General features: G+C 37.5%; 1 long non-coding RNA gene across 1 annotated transcript; it reads left to right on the forward strand.

Annotated features, from left to right (window-relative positions):
• Positions 1 to 293: 293 nt before the first annotated feature.
• On the forward strand, positions 294 to 12180 carry LOC126937763 (uncharacterized). The gene is made up of 3 exons (XR_007719841.1): positions 294 to 512; positions 922 to 1237; positions 12060 to 12180. It is a non-coding gene; the product is annotated as an uncharacterized LOC126937763 (long non-coding RNA).
• The last annotated feature ends 1029 nt before the right edge of the window (positions 12181 to 13209 follow it).

A 13209-nucleotide genomic window follows, 5' to 3' on the forward strand; every position in this document is an offset into this window, starting at 1 on the left:
TATCTACTGTAACATGTTACCTAGGATATTAGTCATTATATCACTGGTAATTCTCATTATGAGAACTATTTAAAAAAAAAAAAAAAAAGACCCTACCAGTTGTGTCTCCATCTGCCTTTTCTCAACCCTCTTCTCCTTGTGAGTTTCTTACACTCAAAAAGGCCAGTGCTTAAACTCCCAGCCTCTCTTGCAGGTTTGAATAGCCATGATGACCCAGTTCTGGCCAGTGTGACATAAACAGAAGTTGAAATAGGGGAATGCCAGGAAAGACCTTCCCCCATCCCATGAAAGACATTAGAGCAAAAATTCTCTCCTGCCCTGTACTTCCTTCCCCACTTCCTACCTTTGATAGTTGGAACACCGGCAGACATCTCACCACCAAGAGAAGACAAACTAAAGGATCAAAACAATGTACTGAAGATGGGTAGAGCAAAAGATGAAAATCACGTGGATCCTTAGTGATCCTGAAGGGAAATAAACCTTTGAATGCTTACCTCTACACTTCCTATTGAGTGAGATAATCAAATATCTTCATTACGAAGTCACTGTTGGTCGTACATTGTGTTATTTATTTCTGGTAGTATTCATAAGTGATATAAGATTCAGAAAGAAAATTTAATTGAAATTTACACAAAGAATTTGGATTTTTCCTAAAGATTTGGGTTTCTGGTTTTTTTTTTTTTTTTTTTTTTTTTCTACTCATTGTATCATGAACACAAAAATAAACAATATTTTCTTTTTTGTGGTAGCTTCTGTAAAAGTTAAATTGAGTTTTTTATCTACTTGGTGTAAAGAATTATGTTACACATTTTATTTTGTTTTGTTTTTTTTGGTCTCATTCCTGACTTTATTTTCTTCTTCTTTGGCAAAAATGTCTCACTATTCCCAAAATTCCATGATTTTCTCATTTGTCTTATTCAGCAAAACACTTGTCTACTTCAAGTTTTATCACGGACCAGGACTGATCAACCAAATGTGAATAGATATGTTCTATATCAGCTTCCCTAGAACACAAAGCCTGAATCAAGGATGAAAGGAAGATGCTTTTTGGCAAGGCATACATTCAGAGGATCCAGGATGAGGACAAAGGCAACTGAGCTATGCAAGATGTAAAATGATGTTTCAACAACACAAAGCTGATTGTTTGGCAGTTGCATGTATTTCATGCATAGAACTTCTCCAGATAGACTACCAAGAAACACTGTGCTTCAAAGAATTTGATAAGGACTATGAAAGGGTACATAGGATAAAGAAGAAAGAAACTAGGTTTCCTCCATTCTTCTATTTTGGCCCAAGTTATCCCATGGAGAATTACCAGCACACTTAGATTGTATTTGACCCATTGGCAGGCACTCAGAGCCCCAACACCATGCGCTCTGGCATTCACGTAAGTTCAGATAGGATGACACAGCCAAACAATTTAGGTATGAAGCCTGGCTGATCAGTAGAGGCCAAGTAGAGAGCTTTCTGAGGGCAAAAGGCTGAATCTCCCCTAGGTGTCCAACTGCCAGAACTTACAGACAGGAAAAGTGAATCAAATAGCTGGAGGTCACAGAAGGGTCCAACACCCAGGGACTCCGAGGAGCTATAGAAGAGAGGCGTATAATGTCTCAGCCACTTCCTTAAGGGGAAGCTGCTTGCTCCCCACACGGTAATTTGATTTTCCTACAGACTAAAATTTAAATATGGTGTGGTGCTGATCAAAGCAAAAAGAAAGAACAATGCCCTCGTGGAGCAGAGCTGCCCTTAGACTACCCACCTATCTCTGAACGATTGCATTAGAGATAAATAATTTTCCATCTAATGTGAGCAATTGTATAAATCAGTCTTTTAGTTTCAATGGTGTCAGTTCTTTTTATTTCTTCTTTTTTTCTTTCATAGTATTTTAATGTATGCCATTTTCTGACATTCTATATATTCTTGTAAGAGTGCTTGGCTTCTTTTTGGAAGAGTGTACCTTGTGCCATTTGTTTGCAACTCCAAATCCTTACCTAGACCTTTCCACCTGCCTTCTTCCCCATTGGCAGATGACATTAATGGGCTCTTCCTTGCTTTCTGGCTTCCAGTTAGAATTAACAATGGGGATATCAGCAAGAAATCAGAGACGAGTAGAAAACAACATTACAGGATATTTTTTCTGCTGGGATCCCCTGTCTCAACCTGGCTATGTCTCTCCAATGAAGGTCACTACTCCTCTCAAGACAGCCTTCTCAAGAAAATTTTCCCTTCTGGGTCCTAGTAATCACTCCCTCTCTCCTCATTCCCCTGGGCCTAGAGGTGGTACCAGCTCCGTGGTTATTAATCCAGTGTTGCTGTACTATTTCTTGTGGTTTCTATCAAGTCCACACTTCTGTAGTTGGTTCTTATGTAAATAAATTTTCTTGGAATATTCTTAATTTATGCTTGACATCTGTTTTCTGTTGAGACCCTGATTGCAACAAAACGAAACATTGTATAAGTGCATAAAATTTCCAGATATCTCTCTCCCTATTCCTTCCCTTTACCATCTCTCATCTTTATTTGCCCTTAATGTATGTCAAGCTTTGTGGTTACTAGAAAAAGCAGTATCTAACAGAGAAGACAAACTTCTGCTTTTCCGACTCTTCTCTGATTTTGTATAATTTTTCTCTTCCTCCCACATTTATTTAAAGAAGAGCCACATTCAACATCACCATAGGATCTGCAAGGGTAACGTTAGTTGGTTTCCATTACATTACTTCACAAAAGATATTTTTCAAAAAATAATGAATGCCTATATACCAGATTTTAGTCTTTTCTCTGCCTTAGCATCTGTGTAATCCTTGAAATTCTTTTAACCTCCCCAGGCCTCAGTTTACTCATTTGTAAAGTAAGGGAACTAAATAAAAAGTACTTTCAAGTTTCTTTCAACCCAAAATATCTATAAATGTATTATTATAATTAGGTCCTGAATGATAAATTGATAGATTTAAAAGACCAGTGTTTTACACAGACTTTATAGACACAAGATACGTATGTGTGCAGGTGTATTGATGTATTTTTGTTTATGAAGAAATGTATAGGTGTGTAATGCAATGCCTCTCTAATCTTGAAGTCATTATCCCAACAAACTAAGCACTCTAAAATATAGTTTTTACCCAGAGAAAAGTATACAAGGGTCAAGTTGCAAAAGCCCTGAACATCTTCCCATAGGAAGGGCATTCATTCAAAGACCATCATCAGCCTTTAATTTTCACAAATTATGCTTCTATTAATCATCCACAGACTATCTGATCTAGAGCCCAACGATTGCATAAAAGACATACAAACTTGCCATGCTAATTTGTGAATTAGGAGAAAAGCAAAATCAAATAAAAAATGATCCCCCCATTTTATTATTCATTCCATCAGTGAAAGTAGTGAGAAATGACAACTGTCTATTTTCAACTTGATATGGCGCATATTAGAAAATAACCTGAGAGTTAAGCGAAAACTGCATATTTTGAAGTTATCAAGCAAGACACTAACAAATTTCTGGTCTCTAAATGCAACTAAACATAGTGTTAATCTCCATGTCCGGAGGCAGGACTATTTGTTTATCATTGTAACTTTAGCATCCAGTGCAGCAGCTGACCCACAGTAGGCATTCAGAATATATTTGTCAAATTAACAAATGAATGGATGAAAGAATGTACTCCTCCCTCACAATTTAGACCATGTGCAATACTGATCTTTCTGTCTAAAAACATTCTGGTAGTTTAAGTTCTAAGTCTTACAAAAATGAACATAAAATTAGTGATCTAATTTTCTAACGTAAACACTTAATTGTTCCACAAAATGTATAGCCAGATGCAAGCAAGTAATTGCATATGCAAAACAATAATTTGCAAGTAAAATGACTCACTTACATGTGTGAGGACATATTTTACAGGTGCAATTTAGGTGCAAATTTCTGAAATTTTGAACCCAGGCATTCAGCCCATCTAACAGTTTTACTGTGATGTGAAGAATAAAATAGAAAAGCTATCTTGGTTCTGAAAGTGAGCACCTAGACTGCTATATCAAGCAGCTTAAGTCCTTAGGGTATTTGGGCAGAGGGAGTTAAAAATAATAATGAAGTTATTTCATTTGGGAATATAGTTCTTAACCCAAAAGTTACTGTAGGTTTAAATTTCAAATACATTTTCTCACCAGTTCATCCACTCTCACACAGAACTGCCTGCAGGCAAAATCAGGAAGGAGAGGAAATTTGTCTCAGGTCTCAGGAATTCATCTGCTGTTCTTCTGTTTTCTTCTTTTTTCCCAATATTAAGGTCATTCCTCCATATCCAAAATTTTCAGTAGTTAGATAGCACGATGAACCAATTCAAAGCCTTAGCACCTTGTATTTCAACTATTTCTCACTCTCCTTACTAAGATCAAAATAAACTTGTCTACATATGTTAAAGAAATAATCTACTAAATTTGACATGAATAGTAATTATTAGGTGAGTTTATTAATAATACTTATTTCATTGCCCAATAGTAATAATGATTCTGTAGGGCTATAATTGGGCCTAAGAATAAATATTTTAACAATTAGTCCAGGTAATTCTGATGTAGACCACCATATTTTGAGAAACATGCCTTTAAAACTCCTGTTTTTACTTTCCAAGGTGACATTTAACTAAAAATAAGAGTGAAACTATTAAAAGTTAGTACTAAATGATAGGTTTTAGCATGAGAATTAAAAAGACCTGAGACTTTAACTGAAATCATTGAGGCAGTCCAGCATGATGGGGGAAACTAGAATCATGAATTTAGTTGGACTTTGCTCTGAAAGTGTACTCCTCCACTTGTGAAATATATGACAGTGGACAAGTTCCTGAACTTCTCTGAGCCTCAGTTTCCTTGCAAAAGGATTTAATTAACCCTTTGCTTCCAGGTTTGGGAGGATTGAATGGCAATAAAGGAAAGAGCCCAGGAAGCTGAGAAGCACATGGAAGCAGAGCTCTGTCTCTGGAGTTGTAAAGGAACAGCTGAATATGTCCTGAGAACCTGGAAGTGTCAGGAACTTGGACTCAGACTGAGAGGTTTTGCAGGGAGTAACGAAGGCAGTCTAGGTGGTGAGCTGCCTGGACCAAACTCTCAGAATCAGACCTGTATAATAGTATTTCAGTGGACATCAGCACTGATAGATGAAGTTACCAGAAATTAGGTCCAAATCCTAGCGCTTTCTAAGACTCCTGAATAAAAATGCAAAGCATGAAATTAAAAAAAAAAAGAGAGACTCAATTTGATTAAGTGGTGTCAACTGATGAATGAAAAGGTTCATACATTTGTGAAGTGGAGCTTTATTTCTCATAAAGGATTGCAGCCTGCAGGGTGGCCATTCTGACAGGCTGGGAAACACAGCCTCCTTCCAGACTCCAGAAACAGACATTTCAAGGGTGGGAAGAATAAGACAGAGATGTATGCGGAATGAGGTGGCCGAATATACATATTCAATAAGCTATAGGAGGAGTCATGAATATTTATGAAAGGAGAAACATGCGCAGGTGTAATTGAATTCATGCCTCTCGATGGGACCCCGTGTTCAAAAATGGCGGCATTGGCATGATCTGAGAGTGAAGTTGTCAGCCCTCTGTAACAGAACACACAAAAACCCTCACTGCGCGTTCTTCGAAGACTGGCCAGAACCACTTCCTGGTCAGTGGTTTCTTATCGGGAAGGAATGCTGATTGGTTGTGCAGAAACCGCAAAAGGGAGTGGCAGTAGTCAGGCAGTTGGGTTAAATCAGCAGTAAAATTTCTCCAAAGGGCTTGTTTCTGTTTAACCCTTAGGGAAGAAAGCCTAAGAGTGGTTAGCAAGGGAAGGGATATAATGGGACATATCCATCCTCACATCCTGTCATGGCCAGGGGCTCAGCTTCCAAGGTTTCTTTGGTGTCCCCTTGGCCAAGAAATGGTCCATTCAGTTAGTTGGGGGCTTAGAATTTTATTTTTATTTCTTCATGGGTATAACTCAGTGAGCTATAGGGGATTCAAAGTAGAGAGAAATTTTCATTCCTGAAAACTTCAGAAAGTTTTATGTATTACCCACCTGATGAACACCTGAGTTGTTCCCCCTTCATGCGTAATATGCTGAACAGGATGCTTTACACAGAGTAATGTGTTCAAAATGTGCTGACTTTCTCACTAGTCACCTAGGGCAAGCAGGTCAATGAATAAAAGTAAAAAAGAACTAGGGTATCAGGCTGATTTTTCAATGCCCTGGCTGACAAGCTTGCATTAAAATAAATTATGTCATTAGGAAAAACTGATTGTGTGCTGCCTACTATGAAATTTTGTAAAACATGGCCCCTGCCCTCTGAATATGAATAAGGAAGGCAGATAAGGCTAGACCTCATGGAAGCTAGTTATTGATCAACAGAGATTTCAAAGGCAAATGAAAGCTTAGAAGGAGTGACTTTTCAAAACTGGAGAAAGACTAGTAGGAGACAGGCCTTGCGCAGCAGTTTACGGGCCACTACCATACTTTACCTAAAGTCTGCCATCCACTATGAAGTAAAGTCATGATGCAAAGCTACCATTTCCTGTCCTCTCCTAAATAGAAATAAAAGGAGATGATTTTTTAATGAATTGTCCCACATTATTAGTTGCCATCTAGTGAGCATCTGCAATAAGTCTTGTCTGGCCCTGAACTAGAAATGTCATGGATGTTTCTTATTCTTTCAATGAGGCTGATATTATTATGCCCACTTTTTGCAAAGAATCCAGGAATCAAGTGAAGGAACTTGCCCAGTGTCACAGACTAAGCTGGGTTCCACTCAGCTCTATCTGATACCAAAGCCTGTTAGGTTCCACTGTGTCTGACCCATGGTTTTCCATGAAGTCAATGAGCCTAACTAAAGGTAAGAATCAAGCTCCAGTCCTTCTTCTGTAGTTTCTACCTCTTTTCTTCTTCATTTATCCCAAAATAATCTCACTACCATTTCTACAAAGTAATGCACCCTGGCATATCAGTTATGTGTCTGTTTTAAAAGAATAAAAAATTAATAAACAAAAAAGAAATATTAATTTTAATGCAATAGCAAATTGTTTCGTTATTGGTTGCTCTAAAATTTACTGAAAAGTAGCCTGTGGAGAATATGCCCAATTTTACTCTCTTTAGCTTCCTTCTCTTCCAGCCTAAAATCCTCAAAAAAAAGCTTATGTTGTATTTTTTTCCAAAAACATTTACTTTCTTACATGAAGAACACAATTTTGAATATTTGTCTCAAACTGTTGTAAATAGAAGTTTAAAAATAAATCAGCATCTACTATACCCATAGCCTCTATAGTGTGGCACTTTCCTATAGAAAATGTGCTGAATTTCAGTCAAACCACATTTTTTTTCCTTTTAGTATGTGTCTTAAATTGATCTTTTCTCCTACTAGTTTTGCTGAGAGTGAGATTATAATCAAATGTTACATAACAATAGTCAAATATTACAGCACACCATGTCTTTCATCACTGTAGCCTATCCAACTGTTTGTCCCAAGGTGAATCTGCCTTTTACTATTGAAAAATTGATGCTGGAGACAGTTATACATCTTGCCTGAGGCCATGCAAAGCCAACGGTAGAAATACAAAGTTAAGCATGGAATCAAGTATCCCTTTTTCCCTTGTGTTTACTCAGATATCTCTACTCCAAAAACTTATATTTTTTAAGAAAAGAATTTTTATTTAGTGCACATTTTATAGTAAGTCCATTATTTGGTTGTAAACTTCTTGAAGGAAGGAGCAATTCTATTGATTCTTGGTGTTTAGCAATGTACACCCAATGGAAATTTGTTATAATTACATAATTAATTATATGTCTTCCTTTCCTTATTTCAGAAAGTATTTAGAGGACCTTTCCAGAGCATATAAACTTAGGTTATAAGCATATAAACTTAGGATATGCTCTTTCCAGAGCATATAAACATATACAATTTAACAAATTAAAAGCGCAAGTAAAATATAATGTAAAATATTATGTGAGATGTAGAAGCAAGATGAAAGATAAAGCCCACGGATGTGGCTAAAATGTGTTTACAATCTTGCAAAATGTTATACTGACTACAAATGGCTCCCATATTTACTTCTAAACTTACTAATAGCAAGTAAGAAAAGGGGAATTAGATCAGTTATCCCATTCACCGAAACTGACCCCTCAAAAAACCACCTACTGCCAAAGAGAAGCAATCTTCTTGATGCAACAAGCAGATACATACCCTCCAATTGACTATTACATATGTGTTAAGTAACTTGCAGTGATTGATTTTGTTTTGGTTTAGTTTGGTTGGTCGGTTTTCTACACATTTCTCTGCCTTTAGGAACTTGGCAACTTACTAATAAATTTACAAGCTAGTAATACCTTAAGCTAAACAATGTTCATAAATTTGAGTTTAACAATATCAAGTCATGTCCCTTGATGGCTTGCGAAATGCTAAAAATTGTCAGAGTGCCATGAGTACCGTCATTCCTAGGATTTGATCAATAAGAAACATTCTGATCTCTGTATTGTCTGCCCATTTCTCTCTTGACCCATATAGGTTCTTAATCTTCTAGCCTTTCCTACAAAATCTAGGTTTCTGAAATTCCCCTGACACAGGTAGGCAGCAGCCAAGAGAGAAAGCAGTAGTGCCACCTGGTGCTCAAAGAGATCAGAGCTTGTACATACCTACTCTCCCACTTCCTGCTCCTCCCACCACTTCTAATAAGATTGCCTATAAACAGTACCCATCCCCTTCTTGGGCCTTCCACACTTAGCCCTCAGTATGCATTCTGCAATGCCTTCTCCCATTCATTCTCCCTCCCAGGCTGCCTTCGATGCTCATTTTATCAGTTTTCACTTGTAAACACATTGAATGGTGGGAGGAGAGTCACATGATGTGAGTAACCCCACAATCCTGGCTGGTACCAACTCCAGTGTTAAAATATAGATGTACCAAAGTAAAAATATTTATTGCATTTTTGGGCATTGAACATTGAAAGGATTCCAAATATCGAGGACCAGGGAGGAAATAAGCACAGATGCCGCCATTTGGTGGGTTGTTGTTGTTGTACATTTCAGAGACAAAATACAGTAAATGTTTTACAGACATAGTTGCATTACTATGCGTCCCCTGACATATTGTGCTTGTCACTTTATTATTTAGCATTTATGCGGTATTTTATCTATCCTGTATTATCTTTCACAAGCCTATCAAATAGACTATTTTTCTTCCTATGCAGAACCTTGTCACAAATGACCAGACATGTTAAACTTCCCTCTCATCATACTGAAAGTTCCTAGTGAAAGCGGAAGGAAATTTCAATGCCTTGTCCTTTGCCTTCTATTAACTGATTCATGAAATGACCACTAAAGTCCTAATAATGTATGAGGAAAGGAAATAGATATAAAAAAATATAGGTCTGTATTCATGGAGCTTTCTACTCTGATGGCCTGGGGATTCCTGAGCATCAAATGAAAATTTGTATCACAATGTGAGTGCCCTACCTAGGTTAATAGACTAGAATTAAGTTATGCACCATAGAGTATAATCATTTAATCTGTTTGTACTAAACTCCTGCATATGGCACAAGAGAGAGGGAGAGAGAAAAAAGCAGAAAGAAACAGTTTAAATGTGCAGCTAATTCCCCACACTGTTCCTTTCAGTGAGCATATACCCTACCGCATGCATGTGGCAGAAGATGGCAGTCAATGGCTCTCAGCCTTAGCTCCGCATGCATGTACCTCTCAGTGTGGAGCACTGAATATGTGTCTAGTTTTAAAGACAGTATGTGTCTTTATTATACATAATAAATATCTGAAGGAAGCATACTCTATGTAGGATTCACAGAGCAATAGTATGTCAGTCTCAGTGTGACATGAATGTAGACTTAAGGTACTCTATTTGCTGGGCTATTTAAGGTATTTTCAAGGGTGATAGAACTATTTGTGATTTCTACTTTACGTCTTAATTTCAGACCCTGACACCCAAGGAGATGTAACTCAAATGTTAAAATTGATCTGGGAGAAGGAGGAAGGAGTGACTTCTTGCTTATATCTGTCAGGGAAGGTCTGACAAAGGGGATGGCCTTTAAGTTGAGTCTTAAAGAATGACTGGGATTTGTCTAGGCTAGTTGGGAGGATAGAGTACTCCAAGCAGAGGAAACAGCAGTCTGCAGAGGCAGAACTCTCTAAGTGACGGCATTTTCTAAATATTCTAAATAATTTGATATGGTCAAAGGTTAAGGTACATGTGATGCTGAAACTCTGTTTTTTATTTATTGGGACAACAAAGATGATTGTTAAACAGAAAAGTAGCATGATAACTGTGTCCCAAAAAGGGGCCGTCTGGTGCCTGTGTAAAGACAGCATTTGAAGTGACCAAAGGAGCAGAGATAAGTTTGGAAACTATTGCCTAGGTTCATGTGAGAAACAATAACAGATTAAACTGAGACATTGGCAACAGGAGGGAGTGGAATGTACAGTTTTTAAAGAATATTGGAGTCAGAAATGACAGAATTTGGTGACAGATTGGATGCAGGAGATGGCATTTTTCCAAATTCAAAGATATCTAAAAAGTTGATTTAGTCAAGCCCTGAAGAAGTAAAGCAGCTACATATTTATAAATTTGCTCCAACTCATGAGAGGGGTGTGGGAGTTAGAAATGTACCCAAAAGCAAATCACCGATTAAGGATCCTAGGAAGAATAACCTTCATTGATTTTACAGAGAACCTTTCCCAGAAACAAAATACCAAAATTGCTTCTCCATTAATTATAAAACAATAATTCTTAAAAGCCTTGCCTATGATATCGGTCAAGGTCCAAAATACAAAATTGTATATGAGAAACCATACCATATTTTGGAATTTAATGTATGGAAAAATGGTCTCTACTAAGTAAATTGTCTTACTTAATAAAAGATTGCATAAAAGATATATCTTTCTTTTTTTTCTAAGCTTACTAGGAAGCTCAAAATTAAATTTAAAATCAGTCTTAGGGTCATGTGTTGTGGCTCACACCCATAATCCCAGCAATTTGGCAGGCCAAGGCAGGACGATCGTTTGAGCCCAGGAGTTTGAGACCAGCCCTAGCAATGTAGTGAGACCCTGTCTCTATGAAAAATTTTAAAAATTAGCTGGGCCTGGTGGTATGCACCTGTAGTCCGGGCTATTCAGAAGACTCAGGGGGGAGTATCATGAGCCCAGGGGGTCAAGATTGCAATGAGCTATGATTGTGCCACTGCACATTCTGCCCAGGCAACAGAGCAAGACCCTGTCTCTAAATAAATAAATAGATAATAAAATCAGTCTTAATGAGATGGCTAATTATATGTGTCAACTCGACTAGGCCATGGTAGCCAGATATTGGATCAAACATTATTCTAGATGTTTCTGTGAAGATTTTGTTTAGTGGTAATGAACATTTAAAGCAGTAAACTTTGAATAAATAAAACAAATGACACAAATTATTCTCCACAATGTGGGTGGGCTTCATCCAATCAGCTAAAGCTCTTAATAGAACAAGACTGATCTTTTTCAAGGAAAAGAGAATTCTGCCAGCAGGCTGTGAGTCTAGGACCCCAGCCTCCCACCTACCTTGCAGATATGTATATTAAGAAATATACATATACATGTTTAGATATATGTATAAAGAGAGAGAGCACATATATGTACAAATATATCTATATAGCAGATATATAAATATATATATATAGAGAGAGAGAGAGAGAGCAGATATATATAAATACAAATATCTACTATTGGTTCTGTTTCTCTGGAGAACCCTGACTAATACACTCAGCAATTATACTGGTCCTGACAATTTCTTTTCCTTCTTTTGCAAAATCTTAATTTTTTGTTTGTTTTTATGCTTGTTATATATATCTTATTGTAAATACATCATGTTTGGGGGATGTCTTTCAAAATTAGAAAATGTGTTTTGAAATTTAAACACATTAAAATCAGACAGACTGTGCTACGTACTTTTATTTTTCATGTCAATTCCTAAACAACACTGTATGATAAATGATATAGTCCTTCAATAAAGATGAGAAAATTGAGCCGAAGAAAATTTACATGACATTTTTAACTTCCAAGCTCTGCAGATAACAGAACTGTGATGGAACTCAAGATCCAAGTGATTCTAAGTGACCAGCTCCCCAATCCCCCCAACACACAATGAAGCCTCTGCAAAGAAAAGCTTAAATTAAAATAGAACACAAACTCTGAAGGCCTTTACTAGACTTATTTTAAGTGAAATCTCTTGTGACTCAATTTACCTTTTTGCTTGGAAATGACAACTTCTAAATGAAGCAGAATGTCTTTGTCAGTATTCGTTCTTACAAAGGGCAGGAATCCATCACACAATAAGTTAGGCCAAAAGAGGACAGTGGCTTTTTCTTGAATCCTCAGGATTGAAATCAAAGTTTCTGGGCCTCAGAAACTACAGGAAGCAGAAACTCAAATACTTCCCAGTCTTTTTCCCACCCTACATCTTCTTTCCACTGCTCTAAAAGTGGGCTTACTTTTTCTCTCCCTCTTCAGACAAGATTGCTGGGTTTCCTGGGCCCCATGGCTGAAAATAGCCAATGACAACAGCACCTGGGTTTATATTCTGTGAGTTTCAAGAGACAGATAAAATAGTATTTTTTTGTTGTTGTTATTGTTGTTTTTTCTGAAATCAACTTTCACGGAAAGACATTGGTTAGCCCAATTTGGATCAGTTATCTACACCTAGTAAAATTAGTAGAATCAGAGGCTTGGGTATGAAGTAGATAGCATGTGTCATGTGGTGAGCAGAATTACCAAAAGTGATCCTGAGAGCTCCTTTATAATTGCCTGAACAATGAACCAGCTAGGACCAGAGTTGGAGGAGGGCAGGACAGTGGGGGGAAAGGTGAAAGGACGATCCCCCCTTTCTTTTCTCAGTAGGGGCTGCTGCACTCCCTTCTCTCTGTAGGTGATAACTCCCATTATCTCTCAAGTTCCCAAGTGTTAGACAGTTGGGATTACTAAATTCCTGATGTAAAGGGCTGGTGCTCAAATCCACATTGTCTAGCACCAAAGTACACTGGTTATCCTTCACTGATGGTTGCCCTCATAATTTTTCTATAAGAGGAACACCCCCAGGAGCATGAAGTCCCCCTAATGGAACATGGGTAACTCCACATTGCCTGTCCAGTATAGTATCCTGGCCCTGGGAAGTCTCTCTGTGAGAAAAAGAGAGGAAAAAGACTAGACCTTCTCAGCTAATCC

Source organism: Macaca thibetana, chromosome 15, assembly GCF_024542745.1.
Source record: "Macaca thibetana thibetana isolate TM-01 chromosome 15, ASM2454274v1, whole genome shotgun sequence".
Lineage (NCBI taxonomy): Eukaryota > Metazoa > Chordata > Mammalia > Primates > Cercopithecidae > Macaca > Macaca thibetana.